The 17,354-nt window shown below is 37.5% G+C and overlaps 1 long non-coding RNA gene across 1 annotated transcript in view; it reads left to right on the top strand.

Annotated features, from left to right (window-relative positions):
* Positions 1–17,354, top strand: part of LOC125934866 (uncharacterized) — a 266,270-nt gene that overhangs the window by 45,832 nt on the left and 203,084 nt on the right. The window lies entirely within an intron of this gene.

The following is a 17,354-nucleotide window of genomic DNA, read 5'->3' as shown; positions in this document are numbered from 1 at the left end:
CACATAAGATTGGCTGTAATTATAGTGTTTTCCATTAAATTTAGAAGGGTATCAACCACAACACACATTTATTCCACCAGTCACTTTAATCAAGTCTGAAAACCATAGGGCAAGCATTACTGCATTTAGTTGTCATCTATGCCCTTGGGCCAAGCATGTCTAAGCAGTTCATAATTCTCTTGGACATGAGAAAAGAAACAAATGTAAAAAAATCTATACTTCCTTATTGTGGTCTATGCAAATTCTTGAATGTTGGTCATCTTTCACTTAAAAAAATGATGTTAATTGACGGATTTCTGCTAATCCTACAATAGCAGCAAAACTGATCCTAATTCATGTTGTTTGAAAAAGTCCCCCAAGGGGCGCATGGGTGGCTCAGTCGGTTAAGCGTCAGACTTCGGCTCAGGTCATGATCTCACGGTCCGTGAGTTCGAGCCCTGCGTCGGGCTCTGTGAGGACAGCTCAGAGCCTGGAGCCTGTTTCAGATTCTGTGTCTCCCTCTCTCTCTGCCCCTCCCCTGTTCATGCTCTGTCTCTGTCTCAAAAATAAATAAACGTTAAAAAAAAATTAAAAAAAGAAAAAGTCCCCCAAATAACCATATTCCTTTAAATGTAGTTTATATCTGAGCAGCTGATGCTCAGAGTTTTTGGTTTTACAAGCACTTTATCAAGATATGGTGACTGTACTAGCAAATGTCTCCTCTTTTCTATCTTCTAATTTTGATAGTGCTTTACTTATACCAAACAGTGACCAGGATAAGACATAAGATTATCAAGGGAGCATTTCTGGCAATATCTTAGCATTATACCATGAAGGGAATTAGATTAATCTAAATTACAATGTGCTAGCTTCCACTTATAGAATGAATGAGTCACTAGGATGAAAAGTACAGCATAGGGAGTAGAGTCAATGGCATTGGAATATCGTTGCATGGCGACAGATGGTAGTTAAATTTGTGGGGAGCATAGCATAACATATAGAAAAGTTGAATCACTGAGATGATTAAAACCAATGGGGTGCACTTAAAACCAATGTAACATTGCATGTCAACTATATGTCAATTAAATACATCAATTAAAAAATAAATTACAACAGGGGCACCCGTGTGGCTCAGTCAGTTAAGCATCCAACTTCAGCTCTCGTCATGATCTCACAGTTTGTGAGTTCCAGCGGTGAATTGGGGTTTGTGCTGACAGCTCAGAGCCTGGAGCCTGCTTCGGATTCTGTGTCTCCCTCCCTCTCTGCCCTTCCCCTGCTCGCACTCTGTCTCTCTCTCTCTCTCTCTCAAAAATAAATAAACATTAAAAAAAATTAATAAATAAAAAAATAAATTACAACAATATGTTGTATTTATGTTTTATACTACTTTTAAGTAAATTACTTATTTATTTTTGAGAGAGAGAGAGAGAAAGAGAGAGAGAATTCCAAGCAGGTTCTGTGCCATCAGAACAGAAGCCGATGTGAGACTTGAACCCACAAACTGTAAGATCATGACCTGAACTGAAATCTAGAATCAGACGCCTAATCTACTGAGCCACCCAGGTGCCCTGCTGTATTTATATTTTAAACAAACATCTAAAAATTTCTATTTACTTGATATACTCAACTTGTGTAAATTTCCCTGAGTTTTGCTTTAAAACACTATAAAATTTAGACATAGTAGCGCTTGTGGGACAATTATAGGGAAAATGAAGTAAATCTTTATCAATGTTTAAAGAAATGCTAACTATCCACTTCATCTCTCTGAAAGGAGTGGATTGTGTGTGATTATTTTGTACTTGAGAATTTAAATATAGAACCACCAATTACAAGCCCAAGTTATACTTGGAGTAAATTGAATAATGGACAAATCTATGAATTCATTACTAAAAGAATATACATATACATGTATATTTATGTCTATAGATATTGATATATTTGCAAACTCCACTAGTATAACCTCTGAACATACTGATACTTTAAACTTTTGGAGAAGAAATTTGGAATGATAGAAGTCTGTAACTTATTCAGATTATCAGAAATTATATAAATAAAACCATTCCAAGGGCAAGCCAGATTTCATGACAACTCAAAGTTTAGACATTAGCCATTCCCATAGTCCCCAGTGTGATTTTTCTTGTTCAGAACCCAGTAATTTATCTTCTCAGGATCCACTGCTCTTCTTATCCCCACTTTATTAAGTCTCTCCTCCTCCCTGACCCCCCAGCCGCCCAGCATGCCTCTACACTATTGATTAATGGTACTGCTCACTCTGACCTCTCCTCCACCAGCTGCCCACCAGCCACTGAGACATCTGAAGGGAATGCAACATCCTGGGGGCCCATGGAATCAGTGCGGTCTGCCTATGCTCTACAAAATTGCTCTCTTGGTTAGTTTTAGCTGCAGAGCTAAACTTATCCTTTGTCTTCGGAAGGTGTTGATGTTTATGCTGTATAATAAATGTAGTTCACATCTGCAATTTCATATCACTACAGGTTTCACCCAAGTGAAAGTATCTAGTTCCCATGGATGCCACTTTGACCTTCAAATAAGAGCAATTACCTAAAAGCTAAACTAAATCAGAATCATGCATCAGAAGCCTTTAATTCATTGAATGTGCCTCAGGACTTTTATTGCCACTTTTAAAAATTCTCAGCTGATTTATATTGATGTTACAATTCTTCAAACAAAATAAAATGCCAAATAATTTGGAAGACATAGTACAGTTTCATCAGCTGCTGGATGAATACAGATAAGGAAAGAAAGAACTGAAATTTAAGAAGCACTTCATTTATATTCAAAAGGCAAGTGCTTCACAGACTGACTACCCAACAGCTGTCTTCACTTTTCTGAAGCAAATCATAAGAATGATCATTGTTTCCTGACTTTAGTTGAGCGGTATGAACATCAGATATAGGTAACCTTTAGGTAAGCAGAGACTGCAGGGCAAAAAAATTGAGGGCATTCTGAGTCATTCTTAGCTGGGAATTATAAGTTCAGCAATGATGAATACCCTGAAATAAACTAAACATCTTTGTAATGTTCAGAAATGAGGACAAGAAAGGAAAGTTTGGTAGGCAGAAAACCCAAATGTGTAGACAAAACATTGTTCAAAATGTTGCCTTTCTGAACTGACACTGTTTAGTGGTGTTTATATAATTCTCGGATGTGCTTGAAAATTATTTATCAATTTTCAATTGATAAATATCACATTCTATGTGACACCCATTCATAGTTAGAAACATTGTCATGATTTAATCACCTGTTCTTGGAGAAGAAGCTGTAGAGAAGTTAAATTTGGGGGTCTTTTCTTAAAAACTGGGCTACGTCCATCTATGAAGAAGAGATTCCATAACATCTATAAAGAAGAGAATTCAAAATGTTGAAAAGGCACAGTGTTAACCTGGTAATTTCTAGACTCACTCCTATCTATCTATCTATCTATCTACCTATCTATCAAGTGTGGGGTAGGGGCAGAAATAGAGAGAGAGAGAGAGAGAGAGAGAGAGAGAGAGAGAGAGAAAGAATCCCAAGCAGGCTCCATGCTGTCACCACAGAGTCTGATGTGGGGCTCTATCTCATGAACCATGAGATTGTGACTTGAGCTGAAATCAAGAGTTGGACACTTACCCGCTTGAGCCACCCAGGCACTCCTAGACTCGCTTTTAAATTGCATGATCACTTGGTTAGCAAATGCATCGCATTTAATTTTAATTCAGATAGACCTTTGCCACGTTACTGCTGTATTCTGCTAGTGAATGCAAATTATTTAATAATCTGCCACCAAATTCTTTAACCAACTCATTATCTGAGATTAGAGTGCTAAATTTTCATCCTGCTGCAGAGTGAATTTCTGCAATTCTTGAGAAATTTTACAGGCAACAGACAAGGTTTTGCTAGCTTTATAAATGCGTCAATGCATTGGTACTAAAATTCCTCGCCTCTATTGAATTATTCATACTGCTGTCATTCAATTAAGAATTCTGTCTTCATTTTGTTAGAGCAATTCATTTTTATGTCACATGAAGAATGAGTAAAAAGGCATTTATGTATTGAATGAATGATGTTGGCTTATTTTATCTTTAAGGTTCTTTGTAACACAGAAGTTCTACAATTAATATTTTCTAAAAAATCAGCAAGTAAGGCTTTTGCTTGATTACTCACATATTAAATGATAGTAGCTATTCACACCCATACCCAAATCTTTTCTTTAAAATGCTCTTTAAAGCTGTGAGTTCCTAGTATACGCTTAACGGAGTACAATGCTTCCTAGGGAATAACAGAATTTTGAACTATTTTCTGCTTTAGAGCTTAAGTATTTGTTGAAATCTGCCTATTTTTTTTTTCATTTTACTTTGCGCTTAAAAATCGTGTCTGTGTCACTATAGCCGCATGAGTAGATTCTAATGCAAGATGGTGGGGTAGTCAGTGTTTTGACAATTTCTAGGAGCACCTTCTAAATTGGGCAAGGAGATGTGACCATCCGTGGGAGAAAGCATCCAAATTCAAATCCAGATATCAAGAGAAAAATCCTTTTATTTTCTCATAAAGATCCTTGAACTGAGACCTTCCCTGTGAGACTGCCACTCTCAAATTTTTTAAGTGTTTTAATTGGAAATAGCCAAGCCTTAGGTATTAGTTTTCTATTGCTGCCAAAGATTACCACAAATATAGACATTGAGATCCACACAAATTATATTATCTTATAGTCCTGCAGGTCAGAAGCCAGACACAGGTCTACTTGAATTAAAATAAAAGTGTTGGCAGTGCTGAGCTTCTCCCTGGAAGCTCGAAGGGAGAAGCTATTTCCTTGTTTTTTCTACCTTCTAGAGACCATCTGCATTCCTCGGCTCATGTTCCCTGCCACCATCTTCAAAGCCAGTAATGGTGAGTCGTCCTTCTCATGCTGCCATCTATCTAGTTCTCTGCAGCAAAGGAAGAGCCTCTACTTTTAAAGGCTCACGTAGTTAGTTTGGCTCCACCTAGATAATCCAGGATATTCTCCCCATTTCAGGATCCTTAAATTTAATCACATCTGCAATGTCCCTTTTGCCATGTAGGATAACATGTTCATAGGCTTTAGGGATTAGGGCATGAACATCTTTGGGGAGAGGGGTATTACTCTGCTTATCATACATTGATAGACATTTGTTTGCTAACGCTTTTTTTTTCCCTCTCCTCTCTGTACTGATATCATGGACGTTCTGTCTTCTCTTCACTCCCTCCTCCAGGAATTTCATTTCTTCTCATGCATTTGACACTCATTCAATGGGGATGACTTCTTTTTTTTTAATGTTTTTATTTATTTTTGACAGAGAGAGAGAGACAGAGCATGAGTGGGAGAGGGATAGAGAGAGAGGGAGACACAGAATCCAAAGCAAGTTCCAGACTCTTAGCTGTCAGCACAGAACCTGATGTGGGGCTCATACTCACAGACTACAGGATCACAACCTGAGCCAAAGTCAGAGGCTCAACTGACTGAGCCAACCAGGTGCTCTGGGGATAACTTTTTATTGACACACAATGAATTGAGAATTTGGGGCTTTAATTAAATTAATTAATTAATTAATTTTTGAGAGAGAGAGAGAGAGAGAGCACCCATGCAAGCAAGGAATGGGCAGAAGGAGACAAAAGAGTGAGCATCTCAAGCAGGTTCCATGCTCAGCACAGTGCCCAGTGTGGGGCTTGAACTCTCAATCATGAAATCACGACCTGAGCCAAAACCAAGAGTCAGATGCTTAACTGACTGAGCCACCGAGGCGCCCATTTTATTTTATTTTATGTATGTATTTAAGAGAGAGAGTTTTAATTTTAGTTAAAAATGTGGAGTCAGGGATACCTGGGTGGCTCAGTTGGTTAAGCATCCGACTTTGGTCCAGGATATGATCTCACTGTCGGTGAGTTCAAGCCTGGCTTCAGGCTCTGTGCTGACAGCCCTGAGACTGGAGCCTGCTTCAGATTCTGTGTCTCCCTCTCTGTCTACCCCTCCCCCACTTGTGCTCTGTCTCTAGCTCTCAGAAATAAATAAATTTAAAAAAAATTTTTAAAAATGTGAAATCAATAATCAACTGATGCTTACTTCCATTTATATGACATGTCAATCAGTTATTAAACAGGCAAAGTTTTAGCTGTTTTAAATTGTGTGCAGTTGGTTATATCAGTTGCATACAAACTATGCTAACTTTCTTACTAGCTTACCTGCTCTATAAGTCACTGTATTTTCTCAGTTCTTGTTAATAGTTTTGGTTTTTGATGTTTCTGGTGTTGCTTGAAATGAAGGGGCAGCTGGCTTCTTGCTTAGACATCTTTGGATTGTCCAGAATGTTGTTGAATGGGGATATTTTGCCATGGGGTCCTCTAGAGTAGCTGGCTGGAGCTCTGAGGTCAAATTTCTTTCCTTTCTTTTCCTTTTTCCTTTCTTTTCTTACCTTTGCCATTGATCCTAATGCTTTTGTTATTAGCTCTCTTGGCTGTGTAAGAATATGCACTAAAATGTAAAATATATTACAGGGATAGGAGTCAAGGATAGGAAGTGGAAGGACCTTGGTGGCTTGGATTAGGTTATTACCTGTATTAGTGTTATTTGTCAAATTCTCCTATTCCACGACCCTTTGATTTCAAGTCACTAAACTCTACTAGAACTAGTAGAACTAGTGCTATCAGCTAAAATTCAACACATCCACTTAAATTTGCATCTCAAATAAATAATGAACTTTTTAAGTGTAAGTATGTTCCATGCAATATTTGTGACATACTTATACCAAAACAAACAAACAAACAAACAAACCCAAAAAACAACAACAAAAAAACCCTGCCAGTTGTTTATCTCTAATTCAAATTTAATGGAGTATTCTGTAGTTTTATTTGCTGCTTCTGGCAACTCTATTTGGAACTAAAATTTTCACCAAAAATATAGTTGATATCTCTGATGAACAGGCTAAATTTGCCTTCCCTTGTTCCCGTTAAATTTCTGGCAAGTACACTTGAATTAAGGATGGAATGATAAAGCCCCTTAGCATTTAGGGAAACAAGTTGAGCCTCAGTAGTTTTTCCTCTTCTTTCCTTCTAGGACTCCTATGGGAAATGAGAAGTTTCCCAGCCTCCTGGGTTTCAGTTTTTCTGTTTGAAATACAGGTCACCTAACAGAGACATTTACAAATATATTATAAAAGACAACGCAAACTAATCTTGGAATATAATTTCAAATATGGCTGATATTAGTAGATGTGGTAAAAGAACATGTTTTATCATTTTTTCCACAACTTTATTTTCTGTCAACCTATTTTTAAAATTGCCACAGATCAAATTCCGTTATTACTACCACCTGTAAAGTGACTGTATTTTTTCAGTTTTTGTTATCAGTTGGAATTTTTGATGCTTTAAATTTTGCTTGAAATGAAGGGGCAGCTGGCTCATTGCTTAGACGTCCTTGGATTGTCCAGAATGTTAGTTGAATATGGATTTTTTTAAATTTTAATCTTAATTTATTTATTTTTTGTCATGGGTCCTCTCTAGTAGATGGCTATAACTCAGGGATCAAATTTCTTTCTTTACCTGTGCCACCTGTGCCATGAACCCCAATGCTTTTTACATCTTCATTAGTAAATATTAGTCTCCTAAATCCTTCAATCTCTGTAATGTTACACATCTTTACCTTCTCTGTATCATTTGCACATGAGGTAAAATCCTGGATTTTACCATCATAAATTTTCCAGAGACTTTGAACAGAGCCATTTCTCCTTCAGGACCACATTCTCACAGCTACTGTCTTTTCTATTTCTCCACCATCAGGCAACTATTATCACTTCACCCAGTGAAGCCTTCCTTGACTCCCTTGAACGCATATTCTGCCTGACTTCCATTCAGACCATTCCAACACTCTCTATTACCTTCCATCTTGAACTTTCCACGATCAGAGTCAGTTTCATGACCTTAGAGACCGTCTTCTTTGGCACCTGTTCCTTGGCAAGCGATCGCTGTTAAAGAACATAGAATACTGTGGACCAGATCCTCCGCAAAGCCAATGTGTTGTTAAAAAGATTACAGGTTATGTCTAGAGCTAGACCAAAGTAGGAGGAGCATGGAAGCTCCAATCAGGACAAAAACAAAACAAAACAAAACAAAACAAACAAACAAACAAAAAAGGAAAGTTTGCAGGATCCCAGGAGGCAGTAAATATATTAATAGAATCAAATCAAAGAATGAAGGAAGTTAATTGCAACTACGGTGAGGCTGCCGAATTCTAGCTACCCCAGTTAGATGCTTAAAATTGATTTGATGAATGGTATGGGTTTGTTTTCACAGTTTATACAAAAAAGGTATAGTCCAGGGATGCCTGGGTTTCCCGGACAGTTAAGCCTCTGTCTTCAGTTCAGGTCATGATGTTGTGGTTTGTGGGTTCAAGCTCCGCATCAGGCCCTGTGCTGACAGCTCAGAGCCTGGAGCCTGCTTCGGATTCTGTGTCTCCCTGTCTCTCTGCCCCTTCCCCGCTTGTGCTGTCTCTCTCTCTCTCTGTCTCTGTCTCTCTCTCAAAAACAAATAAACATAAAAAAAAAGGTACAGTCCATTTGTGACTCCAGCAAAATCATGGAGATGTAGAACTCAAGTCCTACTTCCAAGTCTTCAATTTCTGAACAATAAACAACTGTATTTTGATTTAATAACTTCATTCTACCTGAGATGATAAATCTCATTAATGAAGCCTTCATATTTAGGCAGATTTATAATTAAATATGAATACAATAAGGTAAAGCAAGCCCATGGTACCTATGCTTTTGTATAAGAACATTTTACACAATCATTAGGAAAATGTATATATTTGTTAATCTGAGAGATTTTCACTTGTGACTTCCATTTGAAATATGTATTTGGTTTATATATATGACAAGTGGAAAAGTGTAATGGAATTTGGATATTTTTAAAAATCAGTTTTGTACTAATTAAGAACAATTGCGATTTACATTCATTTAGTTTATTTGATCTGTAAGGGTTATGTAGAAGGTGAGAAAGATCTTATGTGTGAGGGTTTAAGTATGTCTATTCAAACATTTGAAAAGCTTACCAAAAAAAAATATATCAAATGTGGGACTTAAAATGTGGTATAAAATGTAATTAAGGATTTAAACCAAACTATGTGAGTGAATTTAGTCTGTTCAACATGAGTTAATTGAATATGAATAAAAATACCTGAGAGTGATTTTTCTTGTTTTATATAACAAGTATTAGATTTTTAAGTAGAAGATGTGACTGTTGATCTCAAAGGGTTAAGGAAACATTAAATTAAAAAATTCTTGAATATTAATTTAAAATGTAAATAACTCTAAATTGCCCTTTCAGAACACGAACTGAACAGACAACATAACACTTAATTTTGTTGATTTTCCCTTCCCTAACTGGTTATTCCATTACCAGAATATACTAAACAGTGTTCTGTTCTGCCCCAAATACTCCTTTTTCTTCCAAGCTCAGGTGAAGTTCTGCCTCTTCACAATATCTTCCTTAAAATCCTGTTTTCAATGATTGCTTCTTGGTTTGAGCTTTCAGTACTCTTTTATCTGCTTCATTCACTTTGTACTGAACTGTTCGAGTTTTTCGGCTAAAATGGCGTCTCTTAACTGACTGGACGGCAACATCTTGGCATCTTTATGCCTCTAGTACAGTATTAGACAGTCACCAAATCCTTGACTGGGTGATTTTACGTAAAATGTAGTCTTCCTCACTGTTTCTCTTATTAGGGATCAAAACCTCTTCCAGAAATCATCTCCATGCTTGACTGTTACTGGGTTACATGCCTACTCACAACCCAGTCTCTCCCCAAGGAGGATGGGTTACTGTGCTCACTTAGAGCAGTTATGCTTTATACCCTGAGACTGGGTGATAAATACCAGTCATTTTATGTTGAATCCCACTATTACCATGATTCATTTGACAATCTTGGAATCCATGTTGAGACTTTCACTTTAACTCTCTGAGCCTCGGTTTCCTGCTGGGTAAAACAGAGGAATTTGTGTTAGATTGGCTCAGGGAAATCTCTGAAGTTTCCTTCCAACTCAGAAGATCCCTTGGCATATTAGAGATGTTCAAAATTTCCCTTAATTTATGGGGATTTTGTGGGGCCCATGTCCATTCTTATTTGATTCTAGCAACTTCAATCAAGGTATAGAAATGGGAAAGTGGGGAAGACATTTTTTTTCTTTTGTCTGCAAGTAATTCCAAGTTTTATTTCTTTTATGTTTTTTAAGGATTTATTTTATTTTTAAGTAATCTCCATACCCAACATGGGGCTTGAACTCACAACCCCGAGATCAAGAGTTGCATGCTCCACTGACTGAGCCAGCCAGGCACCCAATCCAGTTTTTCTTTATCTAATTTTGTTTGGTGTCACAGCCTTATATTCTTTTGGATTTTAACATGCTTCTATTATGGTAGCATTGAGAGAATTCAAATCATGATCTTCAATACTGAAACCCCTTTGTTTAAAATATGTCTTTGTGGCTGGCTTGTCTGCTATTTTGAAAGCACTATGGTGCTTAAATATTCCAGCTGCTAAATAGGACAGGTGTCTGATGATCCTTAGAGCAGTTGTCTAAAAATAGAACTCGAAGCTGGAATACATTTTCTGGCATTAGCCATAGGCAATCACCACTATAATTAATGTAAATGAATACCAGATAGCTTTTTTTAATGAATTTTAATGTAGCATTAGATTCTTATTGTTTAGCAAAAAAAAATTGAGTTAAATCTTACAGATTAGAACCTAGAGTTTTATGATTTAGGGGAAATGTTTTTGCTTATTATTTCTCTTGTTCTCCATGGAGATGATGGGAATTGAGGCCAAAAGGTGGGTAGAATGGGGGTCGGGGAAGAGAAGGATGTGTTTTGCAAGGTTATGTAGAGCTGATGGAAATGTGAGGACAAAAGGATGGGCATTTATTTGGCATTTACATTGAACTCACTAATATCTCAAGCACTTTACTTGTATTATCTCACATAATCACCACAGAAAACCTATAAAGAAAGTATTATTGTCCTCATTTTACAAAAGGGGAAATTGATATGATTAAGAAAATTTCCCAAGCCCACCCAGTTATTAATTGACAAAAGTACAATTCAAACCCAAGATTTAACTAATTTCAAAGCCATGCTTCTAACCACTGGACTATACTGCCAACCATGGGGTTATAATTGTATTTTTTAAGAAGTATTTTTAATGTTTGTTATCTTGCATTTTAATGTCAGAGAGGTGGCATTTAGCTGCTATTAAGGAGAGTGGTAATATAATAAAATAATGTACAAAAACACCCAAATATGTGGATTGGGATAAAAGGTATCAACATAGCCAAGCTCAGCGGAGGATAAGGAACTCTTACCAGAGGTGGATTCTTTTGGGGATTTGGAAGTGGGTTGGAGAATAGGAAGTTGTATAGAATAATGGGGAGATAACGTAGTACTTAGAAAAAAAGCAATGGAAATCAGTAGCGTTTAGAGTTCAGTGAAGAAAGAGAGTATGAAAGATACTGGAGAGGAGTGATATGTGTAACATGGGAAGACCAAGATGGCATTCAGGGGCTTGTGATAGCCAGGCAAACAGAAGTAACATATAAGCTGGAAATAAGAGTTGGTGCAAAGATACAATTCCCCATCATTAAAGCCAGAGATAAGGGACAGGTAGATGAAGAACTTGGACCCCCTAAGAAAGAATTGTAAAGGCTGGAAGGAGGAGGTTTATGGAAAATATTATGTGGTGTTTTAAAGCTTCACCGGCCATCTGTAGCAAAAGCAACAAGCTTGAGCACATAATTAAACTGACTGAACAATATTAAGGTGTACTATGGTTTTATAGTCATATGCACTTGGTCTGAAGGAGCTGTGAAAAAAGCATCAGTGGGTGTGGAGCCCAAGGATTTGTGGGTCAAATACTGGTTAGGCTGTTTACTGTCAAGTTGTGTGACATAGTGCAAGTCACTTATGGTCTCCGAGCTTTAATTTCTTCATCTAAAAGACATGTTGTTGATTATATTAAATACAATAAGGTATGTGAAAGAATTGAATACATGGTGATACTGAATTGTTTTCGGTGATATTATTTTTAAGAGATTTTTACATGAAAAAAATTAATGAGATTATAAATTAAAAGATTCCCAAAGGTTAAAAAGATATACAGTGAAGAATGATTCTCTATCCACCTATAATACTCAGTCCTACTCCCTAGAGGCATTCACTATATATAGCCTATTGTATCCTATTTATAAATAGGATCTCCGTATTTATTTTTTTTTACCTCAGTGGGGGAATATTTTATGCATTGCTTTCTTCACTTAATAGTATATTCTGGAGAACATTTTATAATAGCACATGGAATCATACATTATTATCATAGTGGTTTGCAAGTAAGGATTTATTTAACCAGATCTCCCTTGACGGACAAGATTAAGTTATATCCCGTCTTTTGTCTGTTATCAATCATTGTGCAATGTAAAGTCACACTGCAATTTAACAGACATTGAATACTTCCTGTATTCAAGCCCTAGTTTTAGCAATCTTAAACTAGACATGTTTCTTGCCATCAAGCAACTCTTAACCTAATATATATAGTTGGCTGACAGTGCATGGCAGGTGCAGAATACAACTCTTAACCTAATCAACATCACCAGTACCAGAAATACTTTCCCTGTCTCCATATTGCCACTTTTCTTAGAGAAATCCCAATCTGTCTTTCTCTTTATATAAGAGACAGAATCCTGCTCCCCCCCTCCCCTGCCCCACACACGTCTTTTTTGGTCCTTTTATATTTCTCAACTCTCCTTATCTCTTTTCTTTGATAGGAGAAGCAAAACTTTACCTCTACCCATTTCAGGTTTTCAGCTGGGACTTTCTAGCAAAAAGACAGATGAACAAGAGAAAAACAAAGAACTCATTAATGTGTTCAATGCACATCGTAAGGGAGAAATGGAAACCAAAACTAACTCAAAATGGCAGCTTAGAATTCCAGGTAATAGCTTAAAACAGCGGCTTATACAGCATCTTCAAAAAAGAACAAGAAATTTGTAGAGTAATGACAGGACAAAGGAAACTGGTTTTAGATTTCCAAGTGTGACAAACCATGGGAAGGTAAATATATGGGGGGAGACTAATGGAGTAAGTTTTGTTCACAGTTTCCTCTGGTGCTATCTCTGGCCTGATAAGAATGTCTTCTTTCCTCCTGATACAGGAAAGTTAACTTTCGCATGAGGATTTTATGTTCTGCTTCCAGGAAGAAAAAGGAGGATCTGAGTGTCTTTCTTGTACCTGCTATTTCTTAAGTGTCTTTAATTCAAAATAATCAATATGTAAAAGTGGGTCACATATTCTGGTTTTCTTTAGTACCAAATGGTTTGCACACCAGTGAAGGGGGTTGTAGAGGATCTGTGAACTCTTATCACCCTTGGAACTACGGATCACCAGTATAAGAGAAACAATGAAGGTACAAATACCATTGTAATATGCAAATGGCATATAGATTACAGATGCAGCTATGATTGAAAACCCTGTGGATATAGCTGCAGCAGTTAAGGGCTTGGACTTTGTTGTTGGACAGAACTTTCTACAATTACACCTCTGGGTCCTATTGTGTCTCAGCTTGATTATTATTATTTTTTAAATTTTTTAATGTTTATTTATTTTTGAGAGAGACAGAGCACGAGTGGGGAAGGAGCAGAGAGAGAGAGGAAGACATAGAATCCGAAGCAGGCTCCAGGTTCTAAATTTTCAGCACAGAGCCCGATGTGGGGCTCAAACTCACAAATTGTGATACCATGACCTGAGCCGAAGTCGGATGCTTAACTGACTGAGGCACCCAGGTGCCCCAACAGCTTGCCTATTTCTAACAATAGGTAAAAATGCATATCTCACAGGTCTGTGGTGAGGAAGAAATGGGATAGTAAATGGAAAGCATTACCTACACTCTAGCAATCATTTGATCAATTGAGCTATTACTAAATTATAGGTAGGAATAAAAACTAAATATGAGTTAGTTGAGAAAAGAGAAAGTACAGGTCTAGTCAGCTTCATCAGGTAAGCATGATCATAAATATGCTGTTTTCCTTGGGTCTGAAGAATAAATCTCTCCTGGGGCGCCTGGGTGGCTCAGTCGGTTAAGCGTCCGACTTCGGCTCAGGTCATGATCTCGCGGTCCATGAGTTCGAGCCCCGCGTCGGGCTCTGTGCTGACAGCTCAGAGCCTGGAGCCTATTTCAGATTCTGTGTCTCCCTCTCTCTCTGACCCTCCCCCGTTCATGCTCTGTCTCTCTCTGTCTCAAAAATAAATAAACGTTAAAAAAAAATAAAAAAGAATAAATCTCTCCAAAATTTATTGCACAGATCAGGAGGAATGAAAACACACATAACTCTGTGTATATAAACCAAATGCAGCTACATATAATAAAATATAGAAAACATAATCAAATAATGATAACACTATAGATAATACCTAAAATCCTCACAATAATTTTTTAAAAAGTATTTTAATACATATGGCCCAATCCACCAGATTATTGGATGAATAAATGGTCTCTCACAAATGCATGGGAGGCAAAACTTTATCATTGTATTTTGAGGAAATAAAGTTAAATTAAGCTTCAAGGTTTTAGAATCATAGAATTTTAGTGCTAGACAGAAATTGACACTGTGATCAACTCATTCTAAAAGTTCTGAGTCTTGGACCCTTTTGAGAATATGATAAAAGCCATATTTCCTCTCCTTAGAAAAATAAAATTTATGATATAATTTTGGAGGGTCCACAGATGTCTTGAATCAAATCCATGGCCTTCTAGAGCAGTGTTTTTTTTTTAATTTTTAAATAACTTTATGTAATTTAAATGCCATAGAATTCACCCATTTTCAGTGTACAATTTAATGAACTTTAGTATATGTGCAGAGTTATACAACCACCAATACAATCTAATTTTAGAACCTTTCCATCACACTGAAAAGAAATCTTAAGTCCATTTACAGTCACTCCCCATTTCTACTTCAGTCCCAGGAAACCACTAATGTACCTTCTTTCTGTCATTGCTATAATCTTAGGGCAGAATTAAATTTTTTTTTTTTACTTCTATCCACAATAAGGAATACGTTTAACATCCAACTCATAGATGCACATCCAGACCCAACAAAAGATTCATGTAACAATGATTTCCTTCTGTGCAATGTACTCTGATATATTCCATATAGTCCATTACAAAAACTGATTTTATAATCCACTGAGTTGCAACTTCCAGCTTGAAAAACTCTGTCCTAGAGGGTCTACCTGAGGTAAAAATAAAACCAAACTAAATCCTGAAGCAGATGGCATCCTTATTTAATAGCCAAAGAAACAAGTCCAGAAATGGGACTTGCCCAAGGCAAAGTCAGGATTAGAATTCATTTCACTTTTATCCTTCTTTACTTGTTCTCCTTCAGATTTCCATGAATTAAAAACACAAAAGGGGTTTGTAAAAAGTCATTAAAAATTATTAAACTCTCAGAAGAAAAAAAGTATTATAGCTTGGGGCAGGAGAAAAGCAACTTGGCTCTTCCTTGGCTCTTCCTGATGGACTTGAGGAGAAAAGAAATGGCCTTGGATGGCAGAGAGGTGAGGGGTTGCTCCAGACCATGCAAGGAAGACATACTTATTGCAAGGTGACCAAGCATACCCTGGAGGCCAGTTGCCTAATTGCCTGGCGTAGTGCTCAGGTAATTAGATGTGAAGCCAAGCAGCCTTTTCCACTGAGATGTCTCCTGTGGCTCTGTTGCCCGGGAGGTTCTGGCAGGAGCAAGGATGTTTATAATCTTCTTCAGTGACTGCAGCCTGCTTTCTGCAGTGCCTGTGGACTGACACCCCCTCTACAGTCAGAGCACATGCCTATAAGTGCATCGTCCTTCTTGTTTTCTTTTGCTGCAAGTTGAAGTGTTAGCTCTCCCTCAACTGCTGAATATTCAAGACGGTGATTATGACACCTATTGCCTGTAATCCAAATTTTGGGTAACAAGTAGCAAATTGGAGGGTGTTTCCAATGTTCGGTGGGTTCCAATGTTAAGAATTCAGATGCTGAGCACCCCAATAATTGATAATAACTCTGAAGAGGGCTATGAAGGAAAGGCACAGAGCCCCCTGAGATCACATAAGAGGGGCTACCTGGCTAGGCCTGATGGATGATGAAATACAACTTTTAATCATTCTAGTTTACAAGATGGGAAAAGGGAGGGTTTTACATTTCTGAAGGCACACCAAGACACCCACTCCTGAGCTTTGAATGTAGCTGAGTAGGTGAATAAAGTACAATGGGTAATATCCAGAATAGGTATCCGCTTTGGCAGAGAAATGTATGATTAAGCACTTTGTCAACCAAAGCAATAATGGATAGGAGTCACAAAGAATGAGGATTCAATTTCAGGTTCCAATCCTAGAACTTCTTAGAACTCCTTGTCCCTAGGAAAGTATCTAAGGGTAAATTAGACAATGTGCTCCGTTGTTCTTGTCAGAAGGAAGAACTAGATATGCAGCAACCAAATGCAGTTTGGCTTGAGAAGAATGTGAAGGGACTTAGAGAATAATAATTTTAAAAAAGGATGCAAAGTTCTTGTAGAGAATAAAGGAAATAAGAAAACGAGGAAACATAGGATTCCAATAAGATGGCAGAGAACTGAAACCTGAATGAGGAGAATAAAAAGTAGAAGAATGTGACAAGAGGAAGGGAAGATAAAAATCTATCCCAAGGAGGATTAAACACAGTAATGTGAGCCTCTTCATGCTGAGAAGTGTGTGATAATCTGGAATATCTGCAGGAGAAATAACATGCACACTTACAACAGTAATGAGGAATCAATACCTGGCTCTTGAGGAAGGAGAACAGAAGAATGTGAGTTGGAAGAGAGGGAAAAGGAAAAGAATATGAAACGAAGAGGGGAATGCTGTCCTGAGAAGAATCATGATTCCCAAGGAGGGCCTTAAGTATTGGGTGCAATTAACCTTTTGAGTGAAAAATGAAAGTTGTGATTCCCTCTATGTGGCTATATGCAGATTTGTTGTGGCCCATTGCTTGCCTTTCCCCAAGGCAACCATTGGGTCTAAAAGGACTTGTGGGGCCCATTTTTGGAAAAGAAATCAGTTTGGAAGCATATTAGGGCAATAAGTTTATAGGGAAAAAAATTTATGGACTTAGGCATAGGAAAATTGTCATTCACTTTTTCCAGTGAGGTTCCAGGACTATAAAAGGTAAGGATTGGCACTTTACCAAGATGCGAGCTGAGAATAGGGATTTGGGTCTTTAAATCATGGTTGCAGGTAATAGGAAGATAGACGTTCAGCTGGGGCAGGCATGTCTTACTAGAATGCAGAAGAATGTATTTGCCTGGTCT

This window comes from Panthera uncia, assembly GCF_023721935.1.
Source record: "Panthera uncia isolate 11264 chromosome A1 unlocalized genomic scaffold, Puncia_PCG_1.0 HiC_scaffold_17, whole genome shotgun sequence".
NCBI classification, from domain to species: domain Eukaryota; kingdom Metazoa; phylum Chordata; class Mammalia; order Carnivora; family Felidae; genus Panthera; species Panthera uncia.
The sequence above is the reverse complement of the archived record's forward strand: the minus strand, read 5'-3'. Positions and strand labels throughout refer to the sequence as shown.